Raw genomic sequence first — 23,826 nt, 5'->3', positions numbered from 1 at the left:
CAAATTTACAAAGCTAAGGCATAGTAAATTCATACTTTAACAAGATTTAAACAAAAATAAAAGAGTGATTGTAATGGTAAAATTAGCTCAAGTCCTCTATTTAGATCCAAGAAGTTTTAAACTGGTGAAGTAAAGGAAAAATATAATCTGTACAACAAAAGTAATGCTGTCTTCTATATGGCGGGAACGGAGTTATGCATTTTATTTATAGAGCTCAAGATTTATCTTTATCCAAACAGGACAAAGCCAAAAAATTAGTTAATTCTTGAGGCTCAAAAAAGACATTTAATTGAATGGTAGCGAACAATGCACTTACAAGGATGTCTTAAATAAAATGTAGCCCCTAATGAGATGACCCCCTGGTTTTAAGAAAAGAAAATCACGTCTACGTTTTTGTGTTTCCCTTGAAATATCAGGGAACATTTGAATTTTACAACCAAGAAATTCCTTCTGTTTATTTTTAAGAAATAGTCTCAATAACCATGGTTTATCAATAGAAAGAGCTAACGTTATAACCAATGTTGTTGGTATTGCCACCTCCATGTCTTACTTCTCCAGAATCTCAGAAACATTCAATGCTTGTTGTTCAGTGGATTCAAGTTGTTGTTGGTACGGAATCTTGCTGGGAAGATAGTCCACTTGGGAAAACGCCTAAGATTTCTAATAAGTATCTCCTGAGCATATCTCTAGGTGTAACTGTTGTTACTCTTGGAAAGTTTATTACGCGCTTGATTCTCTAATGACTCTACTTTTCTTCTAAGATTCATATTATCTTTAATTAGAATTTCCTGCATTTGTTTTACTGATACCATGGCCTGCTCAGTTTTATGAAATAAAGTTTTAGAAGCAATCATATCCAGCTTTATTTTTTTCCAACTCTTCTAAGTGTTGAACCATTTTTTTTTTCAATTTGCTGGAAATTGGGACCAATTGTCTTTCCAAAGTTCGCTACCAGATCCCAAAGGGATTCTACAGTCACCTCAGCAGGCCTATCCCAAAAGGAAACTTGTATTTGAGTACATAGTTGCTCACCTTCTTTAGGATATTCTTGGCTTTGTTCCTTCTGGATCAAACCTCCCCCCGATGCTGTAATTGCCCCAGAATCCTCTTCAGAGATACCCTGACCCGGAATCTCCATTTGCATACTCCCCGATATTATGCTGTCTAACTCTGGGGATAGGACCGCTCCGGTCTTCAGGGTTTCCTCACTCCTAGGAGAATTGGTGGTCTGGGGTGGAGGAGGCGGTGCTCTATCCTCCGGACTGAGGGTGATATCGGGCCCTAGAGGAATCCTTTTGGTCTTGTCCAGACCCGGCATCCTCAGCAGGATAATGTCTGGGGTTATCGGCGCTGCTCCCTGCATCCACCTGAGCAACTTCTCAATGTTGCCGAGCGTCAGAACTCCAGAGCGCTGTGAGGTGAAGCAATGCTCTGGCCTCTCTTTTTCGGCATCACATTTAAGAAGAAAAGGCATAGATAAACTGGGAACACCAAGTTGCCAGAAGAGAAACAGGTAACCGAAGAGCACTGGTCGGGTGCGTGTCACCCGTACGTATAGACAGCAGCCATCTTGGATCCCTCTCCTTTAGTGTTTTAGCTTTTAAAGATACTTTTTTCTAAAATTCCCCTGTAAGTGCCTGGTCACATCTGAGAAATGTTCTTATTTATTTCTAGATCATCTAATTTTTTTTCTTTATTATTTATATACTGCCTATCAATGGAGTTTGTCTTAAGCAGTTTTATATTCAGGTATACAAGCATTTTTCTCTACCTAGTAGTGGGGCAATGGAGGATTAACTCCCCCTTTTACAAAACTGTGGAAGCAGTTTTTAGTGCAGGCCAGCATGCTAAATGCTCTGTGCTGCTCCCGATGCTCATAGGAACTCTGAGTGTCGAGAGCAGCGCAGAACATTTAGCACGCTGGCTTGCGCTAAAAACAGCTTCTATGATTTTGTAAAAAGGGGGGAGGTAAGTGACAAGGTCACAAGTGGCAGTGCTGGGCTTGAATCCACAACCTCAGGGTACTGAGGCTTTAGCTCTAATAATCCATCCTCTATTGAATAAAGAGTCAAATTTGCATTTGGTTGTTTAGCATTAGGCAGGGAGTATTTAGGGGAATAAAATTGTTGATTTATTCTGTGTCAGTGGGTTAAGTATGGATCACCTATTTTCTTTCTTCCTAAATTTTTAGGTTATCATTACCTGTGCTCCCCTTGATGTGGGCTAGATGTAAAAGGGGTATTACTTCTGGTGAATGTTTTGTTGTTTTTCTATATCTTTTATGTTTTCCTCTTTGCAAATGAAAAATACTGAAGAAACGAGATTTGTCCAAAACTGTGAGCTATGACTAAGTATACTTCTCCCTCTGTATTCGTGGTGGATGCAGGTGGCCAATAGGCGCGAATATGGAAAAACCGTGAATAACTTTTTAAATGTTACTCGCAGTTTTTAAAAAAAGCCTCAGTTTTTATAATTGGAACCGCGAATAACTTTTCTACATCAATTTCTGGGCAGGCAGGCAAGCAGCGATTTCTGGGCAAGCATGCTGGGAAGAAGCCTTTCTCTCTATGGATGCTGGGAAGCAGCATTTTTCTCAGTGCACACTGGGGAGCATGGAAGCAGCAAATTTGTGAGAGAGTTTATAAGCAGCAATTTTCAGAGTTAATGGTAAGCAATAAACTTTTTTATCGGTTCAGTATGGTACAGTAAAAGGAAAAAGTACTTTAATGATGATGTAATTTTAGGGGGCGGAGTCAGCGGCTGAAAAATCGTGAATAAGCGAATCCGCAGATACAGAAACTGTGAATATGGAGGGAGAAGTGTACGTTCAAATTCATCGTTTTAATATGCATGCTCAAGTGACTAAAACAGTAATATCTTTTTTTGTACAACTTCACTTGCTTTTTCATTTGAAACCTATGCATTCTCCATTTGACTTAAGGTTTGTGGTACAGGGGTTTGTGCTTGACTACTTCAATGCGCTATAGCTTGGCATGTCAAGTGCCAGATATAGGGCATATCAGATGGTCCAAAATACAGCTGCCTGCCTGGTTGCAGATATGCCAAGATCTGTTAGCGTCACCCCTGTGCTTTGTCAACTCCATTGGCTGCCAGTATTGTTTAGGGTACAGCATAAAGTATTGTCTATTATTCATCAAGCATTATATGCTTCTGCTCCTCTGTATTTTAAATAATCTTTGATTATGTATTGTCATAGAAACATAGAAACATATAAAATGATGGCAGAAAAGGGCCACGGCCTATCTAGTCTGCCCACTCCAATGACCCACCCCCTAACTACCTCCATGAAGAGATCCCATGATCCAATCCCATCTTTTCTTAAAATCTGGCACGCTGCTGGCATCAATTACCTGTAGTTGAAGATTATTCCAGCTATCAACCACCCTTTCGGTGAAGAAATATTTTCTGGTGTCGTCATGAAATTTCCCACCCCTGATTTTCAACGGATGACCTCTTGTTGCTGTGGGACCTTTAAGAAAAAAGAGATCTTCTTCCACCCTGATACGGCCCATGATGTATTTGAACGTCTCGATCATGTCTCCCCTCTCTCTGCGTTCCTCGAGTGAGTATAGCTGCAACTTACCCAGCTGTTCCTCATACGGGAGATCCTTGAGTCCTGAGACCATCCCGGTGGCCATTCGCTGAACCGACTCAACTCTCATCTTTTTGATAATGCGGCCTCCAGAATTGTACACAGTATTCCAGTGCTATGTTGTTGCTGACACTAGAGCATCTACTGTTGTTATTGCAGGAGCAAAGCGGTTGTGTGCTAATAGATGAAATTTTTAAAAAGCTTTTGAAGACCCAACTTTATGTAACCACATTTTTGCTATCTGTACAATGCTGGATTGTTTGTGGCATTGTAGAGATTTTCTTTTGTATGTGTTGTGTTGGTATTTGTGATTTATGCATGGTCATTTGTAACCCATCTAGTTATAGACAGTGTATAAATTTTAAAATAAATAAATAGTGCTTGACCTCGGCACATCCTCAGGGCTTTGACAGAAATGACCTTGGAAAATCTCATTATAGCAACTGAATGAATGCAATTAACTATGATAATCAGACGCTGAGAAATCTTGACAAGCTTCAAAAACTCTGTCCTTAAGGTACAAGAGGAGACTGCAACAATTACTAGGGACCATATATATTAAATGTTTTCTTCAATTTTGTGTCTCTGGGGAAAATGCTTAGTAGATAACACCCCAAGTCTTATAATAGCAGATTACTACTCCTTACTAAAGAGCTCACAGGCAGGCAAAAGAAACAGATGTGCATTACCTAAATCTAATGTTATGTACAGAAAATGTTCTTATTAGTCTGGTGTCTTAATCCTGTCTCTCAAAGATGTACCTGAGGATTTGCTTATTTAGATAGACCAATCTAACTTAAAAAGACTTGAATACTGAAACTGTTTAGCATGCTTGCATTAAGAGGTCAATTAAAAGCAAATTTATTTTTTTTAAATTCTTTATTGATTTTCTAAACTTCAAAAGTGCAATACACAAATATATATCATATAATAAGTTAATAAAAGCACATTTCAACTTACAAATATGCATAATGAACGATTTTCTCCCACCCCCCATCCAATGATTATTCAATAAAACACAGAAACATAGACTATCCCAATAACCTTACCCTATTCACACCCCAGATTTTTATACTCAGGGTCCCACCAACCTCTCCAGAAATAATATGTGATACTTTTATGCAGTTTGAATCCTTGGAGGCACTGCCTGAATCTTGGATGTTTTCTACTGCTCGCTCTCTCTCTGTCCATCTGTCTGTCTCATTTTCAGAAACTTCCTTGCTCCTAGATTTGCTTTCCTCTCTTCTCCTTTGGCCAGGCCAGCCAGCTAGCCTGAGGAACTATTCTGTTGTAGCAAGGCTTAGGCCTTTTGACTGCGCCCAGAGTGAAAAGGGGTGTTTTTCGAGGAGTGGTTAGGACGGGAGGTGGGCAAGATGTGGGCCGACCTAGACTTAGTTGTCCTGCAGTGATATTCGAAAGTTTGACAGGTTGCCTGGAAGGAACTTATAAGTTTTAACTTAGACGAAGTCAAAACAGGTATAAGTTCTGGATTGGGCTACTGAGCTGATCACGGCAGCTGTCTCCCCGCTCCCGTAACGATCTCAGCAGGAAGGATGTCCAGTCCCTCCTACCTGCACCCACCATAACTCTCCTGCAACAATCGCGACAGGAGAGATGCCCAGTCCCTCCTGCCAGAACTTGCTGCTATCCCCCCCCCCACACACACATAATGATCATGGCAGGGCAGGAGGGGTACCCAGTCTCTTCTGCCTGCACCCACTGCGACTCCCCCACAATGATCACCAGCAGGAGAGATGCCCAATCTCTCCTGCCTAACACCTCCCACCCCCCTGAAAGTTCACTAGCAGGAGAGATGCCCAATCTTTCCTGCCGACAGCCCCATGAAAATTCACCAGCAGAAGGGATGCCCAGTCCCTTCTGCCGGACACCCCCCAAAGGTAGCCCACCCAGACTCCACAAGCCTACCCCCACTGGACCCTCCCAAGCTCACTCAGCATCTTTCCTGCTGGTGAACTTTTGGGGGTTCGGGGGAATGTCTGACAGGAGAGTGGGTATCCCTCCTGCCGCGATTATTGCACAGAGGTGCAAATCATTTGCATGCAAACTTGATAGTGCATTCATCGCTGCTCGAGAACCTGCCAGGGAATCGGCCAACAGCAATCCAGTCGGTATCTTTAGTACATCTAGCCCATAGTGTGCTAATCCAAATGGGCATGGGTGGGCCAGGGACATTCTCAGAAACTAGTTTCAATATTATAAAATGCCTGCTAACTGCCATTAGTGGACCAACAGAAAACAAAAGCAAATAGGGCTGGTGATGTAGCAGACCCTGGTCAATTTTCAGAGGATTGTGTTAATGAGGAGCTCACTAAACTAAAGGTGGATAAAACGATGGGGCCGGATGGTGAACATCCGAGGGTACTGAAGGAACTTAGAGAAGATCTGGCGGCTGACATTTTCAATGCTTCTCTAGAGCTGGGAATGGGCGGATGTGGTCCTTCACAAAAATGAAAATAAGGAAGAAGTTGGGAACTACAGGTTTTTAAGCATAACTTTTGTGGTAAGCGAATTAATGGAAACACTTTTAAAACAGAGAATAGTGAAGTTTCTGGAATCCACTGGATTACAGGATCCGAGGCAACACAGATTCACTAGAGGCAGGTCTTGTCAGACAAATCTGATCAATTTCTTTGACTGGGTGACCAGAGAATTGGATAGAGGTTTTGTGCTAGATGTGGTGTATTTAGATTTTAGCAAAGCCTTTGATAGTGTTCCACACAGACGTCTAATAAATAAACTGAATGCCCTTGATATGGGCCCCAAAGTGATGAACTGGGTCAAGAACAAGTTGAGTGGAAGACGACAAAGGATCATGGTCAATGGGGATCACTCTGAGAAAAGGGATATAACCAGTGGTGTGCCTCAAGATTCGGTTCTTGGATCTGTTCTTTTTAACATTTTTGTAAGCGATATTGCTAAAGACCTGACTAGTAAGATTTGCCTCTTTGCAGATGATACCAAAATCTGCAATAGAGTAGACATCCCTGATGGTGTGGAAAACATGAAAAAGGTTCTAGCGAATCTTGAGGAATGGTGAAATTTGGCAGCTAAGATTATGCTACAAAATGCAAGGTCATGCATTTGGGCTGCAGAAATCTGAGGGAACAGTACAGTTTAGGGTAGGGGTGTCCAACCTTTTGGCTTCCCTGGGCCGCATTGGCTGAAAAAAAATGTTTCTGGGGCCGCACAAACGCTGCAGCAAGACAGAGGAGGGAGCTGGCAAGATGGTAAACACCCTGAGGCAGCAGAGGAAAACACTGCATCGCCCTTGACCGGGGCCACACAAAATACTTCATGGTGCCACATGCGGCCCTTGGGCCGCAGGTTGGACACTCCTGATTTAGGGGGTGAAAAATTTTGTGCATGAAAGAGGAGCAGGACTTGGGTGTGATAGTATGTGATGATCTTAAGGTGGCCAAACAGGTTGAAAAGGCGATGGCGAAAGCTCGTAGAAAGATGCTTAGGGAGAAGAATAGCCAGTAGGAAAAAGGAGGCATGGATGTCCCTGTATAAGATTTTGTGAGACCTCATTTAGAATATTGCATACAATTCTGGAGACTGCACTTTCAATAAGATGTAAACAGGATAGTGTCAGTCCAGAGGAAGACACCTAAAATGGTTGATGGTCTACGTCAGGGGTGTCAAAGTCCTTCCTCAAGGCCCGCAAAGCAGTCGGGATTTTAGGATTTCCCCAATGAATATGCATGAGAACTATTAGCATACAATGAAAGCAGTGCATGCAGATAGATCTCATGCATATTCATTGGGGAAATCCTGAAAATCCGACTGGATTGCAGCCCTCGAGAAGGGACTTTGACACCCCTGGTCTATGTCATAAGGTGTACGGGAATAGAATTCAAGTTTCAAGGTTATTAAAATTTGTCATACCGCCTAATCAGACTTCAAGGCGATTTACAAAGGTAAAATACATAATCAAATGAACAGGAGACAATATCATAATAAAATACAATAATACACAGACAGGACAGAAACAATAGGATAAAGGGAAGAACTACAATGTTTAAAGAAAAAGAAGGAAATAGGGAGGAACGAAGGAGAGGGAAAACAAAACCGCTAGCAGTCGTTAAAGATCTCCATACGTATGTATACTTTGGAGGAAAGGCGGGAGAGAGGAGATATGATGGAGACATTTAAATACCTATGTAGCATAAATACACATGAGGCAAGTCTCAATTGAAAGGAAACTCCAGAGTGAGAGGGCATAGAATGAGATTAAGAAGTAATAGGCTCAGGAGTAATCTAAGAATATACTTTCTTACAGAAAGGGCGATAGATGTGTGGAATAGTCTCCTGGTAGAGGTGGTGGGACAATGACTGTGTCTGATTTCAAGAAATCATGGAACAGACATGTAGGATCTCTCAGGGAGGAGGAGATAGTGGATGTTATGGATGGGCAGACTAGATAGACCATTTGCCCTTCATCTACCTTCATTTTTCTATGTTTCTATGTTACCAGCATTTACACCAGCCTTTAGTAGGTTTAAATGTTCATGCCTAAAGTTAGGCACAAAGGCCTTGATTCTATAAATGGTACCTAACTTCTAATCATGAGTTAGGCACAGTTTATAGAATCGTGCCTAAAAAGTCTTGGGCGCCAGTAGGCATTGAAAACTTAGGTGTACTTAGGGTTTCTTAGCCTAAATGAGTGTGCCTAAGTCAAACTAGACCCAAAGTCAGCCCAGAATCCTCCACTAACCATATCTACCTCTGGTAGGCACCTTGGAGTACCAGCTAATTCATTTTTTTATTGCTTTTTAATGGCACCTTTCAATTAATGGTGCCAGTTAAGCCTAATTGAATAATTAAGTTAGGATCCAAGTACCTAACTTTGGGCACCATTTATTGAATCTTGCCCAATGACTGTAGATGTGATCATTTGCACAGAGATGATGCAGTGCAAAGAAATCTATTTCCATATTCACTGTAGAAACCTTGATTGAGGCTGTGCGTTTACAAAGGATTAGGTTAAGAAACACTGACTTATTACACTGATGTTATTGCATTATTAACTTGACAATGACCAGCTATGGTGCAAGATTGAATGATGGTGGTGTCACAATATTAATTAAACTCTATTTGTCAATTATCAGGTATACTGAGGGGTCATTTCATTGTGAACATTTTTTTCACAGCTCGGTTCTGGTCTCTCTTTCCATGACACTATTTCCTATCTCTCGTCTCACTGCGTGCAAACATGGCCTCTGTGTTTACAATTAGAATAGAGTTGTACAGCACTGTACAAACAGACGAAGTTCATGATTTTTTGCATGATAACCACCCAATTAAAAATGTTTGTGCTCTGTAATAATTGCTCTGGGTCCCGTGAAATGTATCTTAATGAGGTTCTGCCTCATTAGTTCACTGGAGCATTAATTAGTCATAGGTTGCCAGAATCTAGGAGCTGACTGGAAAGCCCTAGAAACTCCTTATGTGAGCAAATGCGACTTAGTCAGGCTATAAGATTCTGCAGCTGGCTGGAAGGCAGGCACACATCTGATTTTCAGCAATCTGTAGTCCACAAGGTAACTTTTTCTGTATAAGACCTAGGATCTTAAGAGATACACTCTAGTGCTTTTTTACTATATTTCTTTTTTTTTTTTTTAATCTTTATGAATTTTCCAAAACTAATACAAAGTGCCAAGATTTATACAAACATTAATAATCAAAATAAGCACTTATATTCAATCAATAACAATGCAGAAGAAAAATATCCTTCCCATCCCTTCCAACATATTTGATCAAAGAATAAACCAAAGAGATATCCCCCCCACCCCCACCCACCCTGTCCTGGATGTGTATGGAAATAAATTAAAATTAAAAGACAACTATAACAAAGTAATGAAAGATGTCAACGGACCCCAAACCAGTTTAAACCAATTACTATGCCCCAACATATCAGCATTCATCTTCTCATATCTATTACATAAACATAAACTCGCTCACCAAAAAGGATAATTAAGGCGAGTTACCATTTGCATGGCTATCCCTGTCATAATTAGGAAAAGCCTGCATTTATAGCGTTCCAGGAGGGGCTTAATATGCAGCAATGTTCCACATATAACTACCTCATATGTCAATGGAATTATGGATTCCAATATGAGATTAATCTGTCCCCATATTGACTTCCAGAAGTTGAGTATCAAAGGACAATAGAACAACAGATGATCCAGTGTCCAAATGTCTAGATGACAGTGCCAACATCTATTTGATTTAGAACTGTCCAACCTGTGTAACCTAACAGGGGTCCAAAAAGATCTATGTAACCGAATAAACCATGTTTGTCTCATAGATGCTGACGCTGTACATCTCATCCTCCATGTCCAAATTCGTGGCCATCGAGATGCAGAAATATACTGCTTTATCTCAATGCTCCAAATGTCTCTAAGACTATTTTTTGGCTGTTCACTATATTTCTGTTCCTCCAAGACGACAGAAATGTATTTAAAGTTGAGAAATAAAAACAAAGCATTCTCAAGGCCTGTTCCTCACTGTCAACAAGAACAAGCTGTTCTATACTACTACTACTATTTAACATTTTCTATAGCGCTGCTAGACATACACAGCACTGTACATTAAACATGTAAGAGACAATCCAGTTCTCGGGATACACCTTGCCAGTCAGGATATCTACAATGAATACAAAGGCAGAGCTCCTAAGTTCAAGTTATTTAATATACCGCAAATATAAAACAAAAGTTAAAATCTAAGCGGTTTACAATGAATATAAAATGGGGAAATAAACAATACAAAACTATTACAATTAAAGGGAAGAACAATAAAGATAAATTACAATAAAATTTGAAATGGGTTATTAGGGAAAAGGAAAAGAAGGGGAACCCATAATAATATAACTTCCTCCCCCCCAAAAGAAGATACCTATAAGATAAATGCTTTAGAGAAGTAAAATGCCTTTAATTGGGCTTTAAATATAATAAACGATTTTTCTTCACAAAATTAAATGGGAAGAGAATTCCAGAGATATTATTGCATAGATACTTGAAGGAGATATTGCTATTTGATAATGTCAAAAGTATGGAAATTTCTGAATCTCAGTGTTTTTGTGCCTCATTCTGGGGCAATTGGCGATGGTTTAATGAAGGAACCCAATTTAGATTCCCTAAATTTGACTAATTTGTTGGACTCCTCTCAGGAGGAAATTGCCTCAAGAACTACCCTTCAGTTTGCTATGCCAACTGAAGAGGAAAAAATTAATTTGTTGAATGTATATTTCAGAAAAAAAGATGCCCTGTTTTGTGGTCATTCAGGCCAGATTTTTCCAGATGTGTTTAGAACCATACAGATGCCTCACAGATAATTTTTGAAATTGAAAGATAGGGTAACTGTGTTGGGAGGAGTTTTCTTCCTACAGTTTTCCTGCAAATGTGAGGTAACATTGAATTCTACACGATGTATGTTTATTTTGATCCTACCCAGCTTGAGAGATTACTGACTGAAAAAGAGAGTACTATGGATGGATAGCCTAGGGCCAGGCTGCCCTGGGTAGGCCCACTCTTGCCATCAGATGCTAAGCAGCATCAGGCCTAGCTAGTACCTAGATGGGGGACCACTGGGGAATGCCAGCAGCAGCAACATAGTGGAGCCACACACTGCGCAGGAGAAGGTAATGACAAACCACTCCTATACTCTTCCTTGAAACATCCTTGAAACCTCACTGTGCATGCAGCCAAGGGTTGGTGGTTGACTCAAAGGCATACACACACAGAGGGGGTAGTAGAAGGGTGGAGGTGAAATAAATAAAAAATATGTAAGGAAAAGTAGGTTGATAGGGGGATAAATTGCTATACATATGTATATTTTGATTATATTATTTTACTTTTCAGCTACTTCCCATTGATGAGGACTATTATTTCTTTGTATTTCATGTTCTGTGAAATACATGTAATATAAAATTGCAAATATAAAAATTAATAATAATTGGCACTAATTAAAAGTTATGTGCACAACTTGGTATTCTATAAAATGCTACGTATTAGTTCTAGTGTGTGAATCTGAAAAGGGGGGAGGGAGGAGCATGAGTAGATCATGGGCATTCCTAAAAGTTATATGCTTGTTTTACACTTTATTCACAAAATAATATGCACTAAAAACAATCCAAACTATAACGCTTTTAGCGTGACTGCTGGAAGAAATCAGAAACATTGATTTCAGAAGGGTCTGAAATGTTTCCTGTTTTCAAACTGAAAGATGTCATTTGTATCTCTACTGATCTTTTTATTATTGTAACTTTTTGTATATATACGGTATCTTGAATGGACCTTATTGGTCCAAAAGGAGGGTACATACATTTTTATATAAAGAAATGACTAAAAGAAAGTAAGAAGCAGAATCTACATAAAAATGACATAAAATAAAAAAGAAATGAAGGAAAATGTTTTTGCATGCACACTCTTAAAATACTTGAAAACATTGTCCCCCTCGAAGCCAAGCGGGAGTCCTCCAACCTCATTGCTGCCAATTGATGGTGGTGGTTAAATAATGTGTTTTCAATCACTAAGGACATACAGGTTCCCTGGAAGCCTGAAGAGCTTGCCTGTCTCTCATTATTGAAAATGTGGTACTGAAAGAGCAATACCCTCTTGCAGGATGGAGAGGGAAGACTCCTGCTCAGCTTAGAGCAGTGGTGCCAAACTTGCGGCCCGTCAGGTGCTATTTTGAGGCCCTCGGTATGTTTATCATAATCACAAAAGTAAAATAAAACAGTTTCTTGATCATATGTCTCTTTAACTATAAATTACAATATTATTATTAAGACTTAGCCAAAAGGAAAGATTTATAAATTATAAAGAGTTTTACCTCATGCAAAATTGTCATTTCTTTAATAAGACATTAACTTTTTTTCTGATGCCCTCCAAGTAATTACACATCCAAAATGTGGCCCTGCAAAGGGTTTGAGTTTGAGAATTGAGACCACTGGTTTAAAGGGAACAGTGCTTGAGACGTTTCCTGTCCTCTAAGTTAGGTAGCAGCTGTTGCTCCCCATCTGGCTTTGGACTCTGCATGGTTTTGGCTTCTCGTTCAACTACTATGGCTGAGGTGCACTTTAATCTAGATTTTTTGGTCTACTGCTACTGCTATTTATCACTTATATAGCGCTGAAAGGCATATGTAGTGACTAATGCATTATGCATCCCATTTTAGTGCCAGCCACGGTGGTAACAACTCTGATGCTCATAGGAATTCTATGAGTGTCGGAGTTGTTACCGCCACAGCCAGCGCTAAAAACCGTGCTACAGTTTTGTAAAAGGGGGTGTAGAAGAGGTGTGTTCATGTGTGGTAACTACAGATTGCTAATGCATTAATCCCAACGCTAGGTAATATTGAGGAATTAGGAAATTCCCCCCCCCCCCCCTTTTTACAAAACTGTAGCGGGTTTTTTAGCGCTAGCCACGGAGGCAACAGCCACCACGGCCGGCACTAAAGACCGCACTATGGTTTTGTAAAGGGTGGGGGGTAAGAGGGCTGTATGTGCAGTAATATTGCATTAGTCAAAAGCACTAGGCAGCTGCATTAGTGGAATGATAAGTAAAGACCATAATATAATCAAATGTAATTTTTATTTGTTATGAATAGTTAAAAGGGATGCACATTGCATCCCTTGAAAGGAAATGTGATAATGCGTATCGATTCTAGGAAAAATAAAGTGCATTCCCATTAGATGAGTACCAGGGCAACCCTATGGGATATGTGGGTTGTTTTTTTAAAAAAAATTTGCTTCTGTGATGTAGCTGCAGTCAAATAATACCATAAAACAGTCTTGCCTAGTGTACTGTAACATACTGAGACAAAATAGAATTGCTGGCAGAACCTTCTAGATGAAATATTCTGCAGGTGCAGTCTCAGAACAATTTGCAAGTGTCTGCAATTAACAGAGCACTTTACCATGATGCAGATAGAAATTCTTTGCAAATAATACATGAAGATGATCCGCTATTAGATAAGTCAAAAACTGCCACTTATGTAAAATCCCTGCCTGTCTGGAGTGTCCTTACATGCCCCCCCCTCCCCCCTTCTCTGTTTGACAAACTAAGAAAACACTTTCAGAAAGGTAACTTCAGATTATCTCTGTGTGTAAAATATTTGTGGGTCCCTGACTTGAAAACTGAGGTTTGGGGGAGGGGGAGGGAGGTGTTGACGGCAAATAAATCCACACTCTCCCTTAGTCCAGACCATAATTATGGTTCTGAACAAAGCGTTTACTTAGGGGCCCTTTTATAAAGCTTCGATAGCGCGAGCCGTTGCGGTAAACACTCTGATGCTCATAGTCACTTTAAAGCACAACAGCAAAGTTATAAAAAGGAAAAAAATTCTTGCTGAGTCACTGTTTGGTCATGATGAAGAAACAAGATCAGTTACTCCAATGTAGTAACATTTTTGTATTGGGACAGAAGAGTGTTATGATGGTCCCAAACTTGTTCTCTTAGTGACACCGTCTGTGCAGGAGACAAAGGGTACTGAGCACTTTTCACATTATATATTTAAATCTAATTTTATATTTATGGACATTATTGAATATACTTTCTAAGATATATGCTGATATTTGGATTATCTCTTTCCTACTGAACAACTTCAGAGCTGCTTTGAGCTCAGATGTGGTCATTGATGTAATTCTCTTTAACTTCATACATAGAGTGACATAGCAGATGATAGCAGATAAAGACCTCCATGGTCCATCTAGTCGGCCCAACATATGCACATTTAGGGCCTGTTTTACAAAGCCACGCTAGCGGCTGCAGCGCGGTAATGGCTCCGAAGCCCATAGAGATTTGAAGGGCTTCGGGGCTGTTGCTGCATGGCTTTGTAAAACAGGCCTTTAGTCTTGAGCTGTCCTCGCCATTTACAGGACCCATGCCATAGAAGTCTGCCCAGAAGTGGCTTAATTTTCAACTGTTGGAATTGTCGTTGAAGCCCACTCCAGCCACATCTTTTTGCCGCCTTGAGATCTTTGGACACAATCACCCCACAGTCTCTCTCTTGAGCTCTGTTGATCGGTCTCTCTCCTCCAATCTTGTACATCCCTTTGGATTTCTGGTTTTCACATAAAGAGCTACTCCTCCACTCCTTTGGTTTTCCTTATTGGTCCTAAAAGGATTATAATCCAGTATTGCTGCATCACTGGACCGTGTCTCTGCAATAGCAACAATATCCACGTCTGCTTCAAACATCACATATTACTTACATTGCGAGCCTTTGTGCTCATTGCTTTCCATTTATTGCTAAAGAGTGAGTTGTTTAGATGGTATGTTATCATCCCGTCCATTGACATGCTTTATCATCCCGTCCATTGACATGCTTTTACTGAATGCCCCTGCTTCCTACTATCACTCCTACCACCTAATTTAAATGCCTAGAATCTTAGGGCCCAATATTCTGCGCTATTTAGCCAGCTATCTGCTGATATTCACTGAGAGATTGCTGGGAAACTTCCGCTGAATATCCTATTCGGCTTGATAAAAGGAGCCCTAAGTCCTTGAAAAACTTGAAAACACTGCTTAACTCCTTTTCTTCTTAGAAGCAGTGGTATGCTGGCCCTTTTCTCCAGATCAAACTTCCAAGCAAGTTCAGAAACCTAAGGTACCCCTGTCACCTCTCACTAGTTCTATACTCCTCCTGGTACAATGATTGGATTAGTATAAGATTGTTGTATCTGAACACAAGTATTTTTTATGAATAAAGGTCTGATACTTTTTGAACAGTCCTCATATACAAGCATTCATGCTAACAGGAATTCATGTATTTTATGCAATCTGTGTGTAGGGCATTTCAGGTATGTAGTCTAGGCAGAGCCTTGAGAGGAAATGTGATGTACATATATATTTTGTAAAATCCAAGAGAACAACAATGAAGGAGTGTAGTTAGTTGAGTACCGTTTTTTCCAGGATCTTTGAAATAAATGGTAAGTTGGAGACAGGCCTAAAGTTGGCATGCTTGAGTCGAGTGTGGGGTTTTAAAAAGTGGTCTGGTGATTGCTGGTTTCCAGAGTGTAGGTGCTGAGCCTGTTTTTAAAGAGGCATTGATAAGTGGAAGGACTGAGCATACATTAAGTGTTGCAGAGTCGAGTCTGACTCGTAGTAGCTTACTAGACAGTTCTCCAATAGAGCATTTATTCTTTCCATGGTATGTCTTATTGCTATTAAGGTGGTGTTCATTGATATTGTTATCGAGCTGATCCATCTGACTGCTAGTCTTCTTTCTTTTATATTATGGTTGGGTGGTCAACAAAAGAGAAGGGTAGTCTGGCCATGTGAATTAGAGGTGTAGACGGTGGATGAGAGAAAGGGATGGACCAGCTGTATGATTGTGTATGAGAAAGGAGCAGAAAGGAGGTGGTGGTGCGCCTTAGATAAGAGGGGGCAGAGACTGCTATGTGCAATGGAGGGACAGAGGAAAAGATGGGCTAACAATATGTTTATAGGGGGGGGGAAAGAGAGGGAGATATTGGCTGTAGGTATGTGTTTGGGGTACAGTGAAATGGCAGTACGCATTTGGGAAACAGCCAAAGAGAGAGGAGCACAGTCAGCATTGGGGGGAAGGGCAAAAGAGGGATAGATTGGCTCTGTGTTTGTATGGGGGAGAGGAAGACAGAGAGGGACATGCTGACTTAAGGTGTGTGAGTGTGTGGAGCAGAAGGAGGTGGTGGCATGACAGAAGGATGGGCTAGTCATGTAAATTCAGGGGATACGGCTGAGAAAGGGATGGGCTGGCTGTATGTGTGTGCATGATGAGAGAACAGAGTCAGATAGATGGAAAGAATGGACATGTGCATTGGGGGAATAGAGAGAGCAATAGCTTTGGTTTACTGATTTAAGTATTAAGTCCTGCCATGGTTCCTATACTATTCATCTAAATCTTTACCTGTCTAATTATGTTTTAGCCTTTTTAATACTGTACTTTTTACTTAAAAGAATGTTTTCTGGCATTTCAGAATCATGTGGCCAGTGGCCAGTGGCCAATGACTAACAAACTTTGAGAAATTTGGTTTGGTGTGCCATGAGGATCAAGAAATCTTGAAAGTGGTTTTTTTCCCCATTTTACCTTATATTCATACATATGACCTATGTTATATTATATTGTGTTGAGATTCATATATGTATGATTTCTTCTTTAAATACCAATAAAAATGATTGAAATTAAAAAGTGTCCCCTGAAATAAAAAAGATTGAAAAGCATTGCATTATTGGACTGAAGCCATTCTTTAAAAAAATATATAAATTATGGCCTACCTCAAAAGCTACTAAGAGATCTAAAATTAAATGTAATCAACGTATTAAACTACTTCACTTGACGTAAAACTGTCTGTTCAAATAGCAATCACTGCTTTTGACTTGCAATCAGAGCTCAAATGCAAATTAGTGTTCTGAATTTGCATGTTACAATCCAACTGTGGCCTTTTCTCTTTGATGCTCCAAATAGTACAGTCCAGGCAGCCAGCCAGGTGCCAGCTAGTATAAAAATTAGTACAAGAAAAGTGCAAAGAACTCCTTTAAGATGGACCAGTCCAGTAGCTCTATTGATAAGTAATGTGCATCAGGGATGTGCAATTTCCCCCAAAAAAGGTACAGTTTATGCTCATTTAAAATATATTTTTCCTGATTTTCAGGCTTTCTTTCATGTGTATTTGCCCTATTTGGGGTTGTTTTGTTTTTTTGAGGAGTGCATCATATGTGCACAAGAACTTAAAAATCGCGAAATCAATTTGTAGGTTTATTCATGTACGAGGGTCATTTCATAAATAATGCACACTATTTTTTATTTATTTACATATTTATTTTTTTTCCCAAGTATTTCTTTACAGTCCTTCAATATAGGCTCACTGCATTGCAATGACTGAGTCCCAGCGTCCGGGAAGCTTTATTATTCCATCCAAGATACCGTTTTTGTTCAGTTGCCAAATGGCTCAGGTACCGCCAGAAGAAAGCTGTTCCAGAGATGCAAAACGATGTCCATGCAGAGGTTGTTTCATCATGGATAAGTGCAAAGTGATGCATGTCGGTAACAAAAATCTCATGCACGAATACAGGATGTCCAGGGCAGTACTTGGAGAGACTTCCCAGGAAAGAGACTTGGGAGTTCTGTTCGACAAGTTGATGAAACCTTCTGCACAATGTGCGGCGGCGGCAAAAAGGGTGAACAGAATGCTAGAAATGATAAAGAAGGAGATCACGAACAGATCGGAGAAGGTTATCATGCCACTGTACCGGGCCATGGTGCGCCCTCACCTGGAGTACTGCGTTAAGGGGCTGGAGGAGTTGCCGTACAGTAAGAGATTAGAGAAACTGGGCCTCTTCTCCCTTGAAAAGAGAAGACTGAGAGGAGACATGATCGAAACATTCAAAATACTGAAGAGAATAGACTTAGTAGATAAAGACAAACTGTTCACACTCTCCAAGGTAGGGAGAACGAGAGGGCACTCTCTAAAGTTGAAAGGGGTAGATTCCGTACAAATGTAAGGAAGTTCTTCACCCAGAGGGTGGTGGAGAGCTGGAATGCTCTTCTGGAGGCTGTTGTAGGGGAAAACAACCTTCAGGGTTTCAAGACTAAGCAGGACAAGTTCCTGCTAAACTGGGACGTACGCAGGTGAGGCTCGACTCATTTAGAGCACTGGTCTTTGACCTGGGGGTCGCTACGTGTGCAACTTTATTGTTCTTATGTTCTTTGGAAAGAGGTCGAAGTCTGGTGGACTCATGTCTGGACTGTAGGAAGCATGAGGTAACACCTCCCGGCCATATTCGTGTAGTTTTTCAATGTCGAGTGGAGAGCTCCATCTTCCTCATCACCAAAAATTTTTGACAAGCTCAATCAAAAACTGCACAGAAAAATGCACAAAACCTGACCTTAGTTGCTCTTGGCTGGGCCACTCATTCTTCACAACAATGCTCGCCCGCACATAGGGAATGTTGTCATTGAAAAACTACCCAAATACGGCTGGGAGGTGTTACCTCATGCTCCCTACAGGCCAGACATGAGTCCACCAGACTTCATCCTTTTTCCAAAGTTGAAACAACCTATGCATGGACATTGTTTGCATCTCTGAAAAAGCTTTCTTCCACTGTTACCCGAACCATTCGGCAACTGAACAAAAACGGTGTCATGGATGGAATAATGAAACTTCCCAGACATTGGGGCTCGGTCATTACAAAGCAGAGAGACTATATTCAAGGATTAGAAAGAAATACTTGAGAAAAAAAATAAACATGTAAATTTAAAAAAAAAAAAAATAGTGTGCATTATTTATGAAATGATCCTTGTACTTTAAATTTTTAGGACTAATGTCAGAAAGTTCTGCTTCACACAGAGAGTGGTTGGCATCTGGAATACTCTCCCAGGGGAGATTATTGCAGAATCGACAGTCCTAGGCTTCAAAAGCAAACTAGATGCATATCTCCTTGAGAGAGGCATATAAAGTATGGTTGGCTATAAAATAAACCAGGTGTATACCTGGCAGGGCCTCCGCGTGTGCGGATCGCCGGACTTGATGGACCGAAGGTCTGATCCGGAGATGGCGCTTCTTATGTTCTTATGTTCTTAGGCACCCGAACAAATCAAATTCCTGTTCACAAATGCAAACCTTTACTGTGCACTGTCATTGTAGAAGGTTCATAATTCAATCCCTGAATCAGGTCTTCCACTCCATGGATTGACTGGGGCTACAGGGGGTACAGAAGCTGTAGAACCAGCATTTTTCAGTTAAGGGAGGGGGTGGATGAGAAGGGATCATGACATTTGCCTAAGGATGACAGCTAGCAGCCAGATTTAGATCTCTGTTTGCAGAATTTCCTGAATGCATCCTGGTGCATGGCCTTCAGCTCAGGATCATCAATGCAATGACTGGACTAAGATAAGGTGGTAGAAGATAGGAAATAGTCAAATTAATAAATAAGTACATTAAATTAAAAAAACAAAAAAAACAAAACGAAGACTCACGGTGCCAGAGCTCAGTACTTTTTCCTAATGAACTTGAATTACAAAGCTAGAAGAAACTGTCAGGTCAAATTTACAAAAAGAAAGTTGCTGAAAATCCCAGAGGGTCACAGTGATCTACCTTACTTTCGTGACACATTGCATTTTAATATGCTGAAAAAATGTACAACCAAACTGCTTAATAAGGGGCAGAAGGCTATGCTCAGCGAGAAGGTGCAAAGGGTCCTGCAGCTCAGTTCTTGCGTTGCCGACATATTCTGCCATGCGACCATAGCAACATTTTTGCTGGATTGTGAGAGCTAAAGCGGACGATAATTATGCTACTCAGAAAATGGAAGTGACATCAATCAGGAACTGCGTTTTTGCAGTTTAGCGTTCTCCCTCTTTAGTAGTTCACAGTGTGCCTAACACTTGACATTTTTTGCAATTATGTTTGTTATTTTTTAAAAAAAACCACCACAGAAGCCTGGACAGGCTACTATGTATTATAAGGCTGCGAAAATGAATAGTGGCACATTTTCATACTAATGACCTACCAATCAACGAAACCTTGTACACAAGAGCATATTATGCTTGTCATGTTTCTCTGGAGCTAACAGCTACTGCCTGTCTATTTTCAGGCAGGGAAATAGCAGGTGCTTCAAAGAACACATTTTTCTATAGCTTGACTTCTGTGAACTCTCTCTAATTTCCTTCCATCTTTAGCTGAATGAAGCACATGGGAGATCAGCTGAAATGCCACACACTTCACATCCCGTCTTGAAAACATTTAGAGGGCAATCTGTGAAGTGATGTAGGTGCTCTAAATTAGAATTAGACACCTAGAGCGCTAGGTTTGAAATTTGCTCAGGCCGGATTTACTCGGACATGTCCTCTTTTTGTCCAGGGTTTGAAAAGCTTCCAGTTCAGGGACCGCATCGGGAGGGCATCTGTGCATGTATGGATGCAACACAGTGATGTCATCATCGCGTCATGCATGTGCACATGCCCTCCCGACATGGGAGCACAAGAACAGGATGAGGGGGGGGGGGCTGGGGGCGAGGATGGGGTGGAACGGGGCAGGGTTGGGTGGAATTGTGCAGGCCTGGGGCCAGGGCCATGGGTCCAGATTTCACAATAGTAAAGGTCTGCATCAGGAGTCTATAGGCTGGAATGATTGATAATCTTCCAAACAGCTTTGATCACAATTATGGGTTGATGTGAAATCACAAGGCTCGCACAGTCTTTCAAGGCAGCTGAGGCATCGGATAACTGCTTGCTAAAATGCAAAAAAAAAAATACAAGAAAGATTGTCCGTCTACTTGGTCTTCGTCTCCTTTGACTTTGTGTTCTGCGAAGGATTTGGTTTTTTCTGGGTTTGGGTTGTTTTTTTGTTTTTTTGGGGGGGGGCTCAATTACCATACCATTTAACCAGTTATAAAACAATTGAATTATACATGAAATTTAGTTTCATGTCGCTAGGCGTCCATGATTAGGATGCTTAGCAGCGGCTAACCTAGGCAGTGTTTATAGAATCAGCCCCTTAGGTGCCATTCTATAAATGAGCGTATGTGTTTTCACACAGAGCTGCTGTTTCTGCCCCATTTCAGCACCTTGCATCTGTTAGAACGCTTTTCCGCACTGAAAATTCAGCAGAGAAGTAACACCTAACATTCAACACCATATAAAGAATTCCCCTGTACGTGTTGTGGCAAGGACCATGCACAGTGCAGTAATGATCATGTGTCAGATGCCCGACAAGCCCCTATACCCTCCACTGAATCTAGGACTAGGCTGGAAGTACCCCATAGAAGAAAGTCACAACTATCTAAAACTCCTTAGGTTTATTACTGCGCCTTTAAGAAGCACCAGTGTAGAACCCAAGTTAAGAAGTGATGGCCCCTTTAAGAATCTGCTTGATGCTGCTAAGAGGGAGGGGCAAGGTAACGCAGAGCCCTTTATTCCGGTAGTTTCCCAGGTGAAAGGGGGAGGAGTAGGAAACAGCTTGAGGAAAGCCAGCTCCACACCATTGACTGGGAAATGGAATACGGTAAGTAAGCCCAGAGGAAGAAACTTTGGCTGAAGAAAGCTACCCAGACTCTGCTATTCAGTGGGAGAACTCATCCTATTCAGAACCTGAGGAGGAAGAGTGCATGGACCTGTGACCACAGTTCCTGGCAGGTTAGAATCTGTGACTTTAAGTTGGTGCAGCAATGTTGGTTTGGTTTTTCCTGTTGCATGAAGTAAGCTGCTTTTTGGTATGTTTTGCTGATTTTTTAGGTTGAAGAAATATGATCATGTAACACCCTCCTATCGAGTACTGCATTGGTTGCCAATGGAGCGTGGATGAAGGTTTAGTTTGATTGCTTCTGTTTTAAGACTTTGTTTGGTTTAGCTCCCAAATATATAATTGAGCTTTTCTCATTTGCAACCATACAAGAAACTCACATCTGAATTTTGTTTTTCCACTTGTTAGAGGATATAACTTAAAAAACATAATCAAAATCCTTTTTCATATCAAGCAGCTTTATGGGGTAAGGATTTAGAACAATTGCTTTTGCTTATTGACACTTATGGGGATTTAGGAGACATTTAAAAACATATCTGTTTTCCAAAGTATTTAGGCAACTAATTCGTAAAAATTTTATTATGCACTATTTTGATCATTTTAGTATCTCTAATTATTGGCTTTTAACTTTTTTAGTTCTATTCAACTTCTTTTATTGTTTTTTTTTAACTTTTGTAAACCGCATAGAACTTTATGGCCTTGCGGTATATAAACTGATTATTATTATTTTGCCTGAGTTGTTAAAGACGGTGCCCTTTGGACAGAGACTGAAACCTTGGCAATGAAACTAATGTTTGCCTAAAGAAGATTGTGTAGTTTTGTTTTTTCTCTCAGAACCTTGTTTGGTTACTGCACTGCTCTGAGACCTACAGACACTGTGATACAAGTGATTATGCAGTCTTTTTTTAAAAGTTCAATAAGTTTTATTTATTTTATAAAACAAGTAGTTATACAATACAACTGTACTGCCACATAGAGCAAAAAAGCACATGAAGTTTCAGCTGAAAACACAATAAACAGAGAAATACATCTGCAATTATTATAGCCAAATGAGATAACTGCATAGTAATAATCATTTTAAAGCAATACAATCAGTACAGAGAGAATATATACACTGAAAGAAACACGTAACAATGCAAGTCAGATATAGAGAAGCCAGTAATACTACTAGATCAATGTCCAGTGAGAGAACTACAGTATGATAATAGCGAAGACCATACATGTTGATAAGTAGCTAACATATTATGGTTTTCTGCGTGGACCCTTTCATATTTAGCCGTTATACATAATGCATTCCACCAGGTAATATATTTGACATTTGACAAATTTTTCCAGCAATAGAGAATATTTTTGATAGCTAGGACAATCATGTATAGTAATTTTGCTTCATATTTGCATATAGGAAATGTGGTTGCATGCCAGTTAAGTATAAGGTATGAGTATTCAAGTTGTATTTTCATATCCAATACAGTGCAGATAGAATTCCACACTCTATCCCAATATGATATGAGATGCGGACAGTGGTATAACATATGTGATAAGGTATCTGGTTCAGAATTGCAGGACCAACATAATGGAGAGAGTGCTGGGTTAATCTTATGGGATATGAGTGGGATCCAGGTTGCTCTATGGAGAATATAGTACATAGATTGAAGCAAAGATGCTGATTTGATTGTTTAAAAAAATTGCATCCACACATTAGACCACGTCTCATGATCAATGCTGACATGGAGGTCTTCAGACCATCTTGTTCCAGTGATTACTGATGCCGCAAGTCATTTGATTTCTATAATTTTATACCAGGAAGTGGCTGTACCTTTAGTTGAGATGAATTTATTTCCGTACACCACTATATCCGGCATGTCGCTAAGTGAAGAAATGTCTGGATAAACTTTCAGAAAACTGTAGGAATGATGCTGCACATGCAAGGCTCAGAATGGAATGAAGCGACAATAAAGGATGGTCGCTCACCCTTTTATTGAAAATCTTAGCTCTTTAATTACTTAGTTAATGCTTTACAAGGTTATAATTTCCATCATGCATTATACCAAGGTAACTCCTTGTTTGCATATTTAATGTGATTCTCAAAGTTATTATCTCACGTGATATCTGAATACATACATTTCTGATATGTCTAAAATCTTACTATTGTAAAACCTAAAGGTATACAACCCAGCAGTATATA

The sequence above is a fragment of the Geotrypetes seraphini genome, chromosome 5 (genome assembly GCF_902459505.1).
Source record: "Geotrypetes seraphini chromosome 5, aGeoSer1.1, whole genome shotgun sequence".
Taxonomy (NCBI): Eukaryota; Metazoa; Chordata; class Amphibia; order Gymnophiona; family Dermophiidae; genus Geotrypetes; species Geotrypetes seraphini.
Note: the sequence above shows the minus strand (reverse complement) of the source record.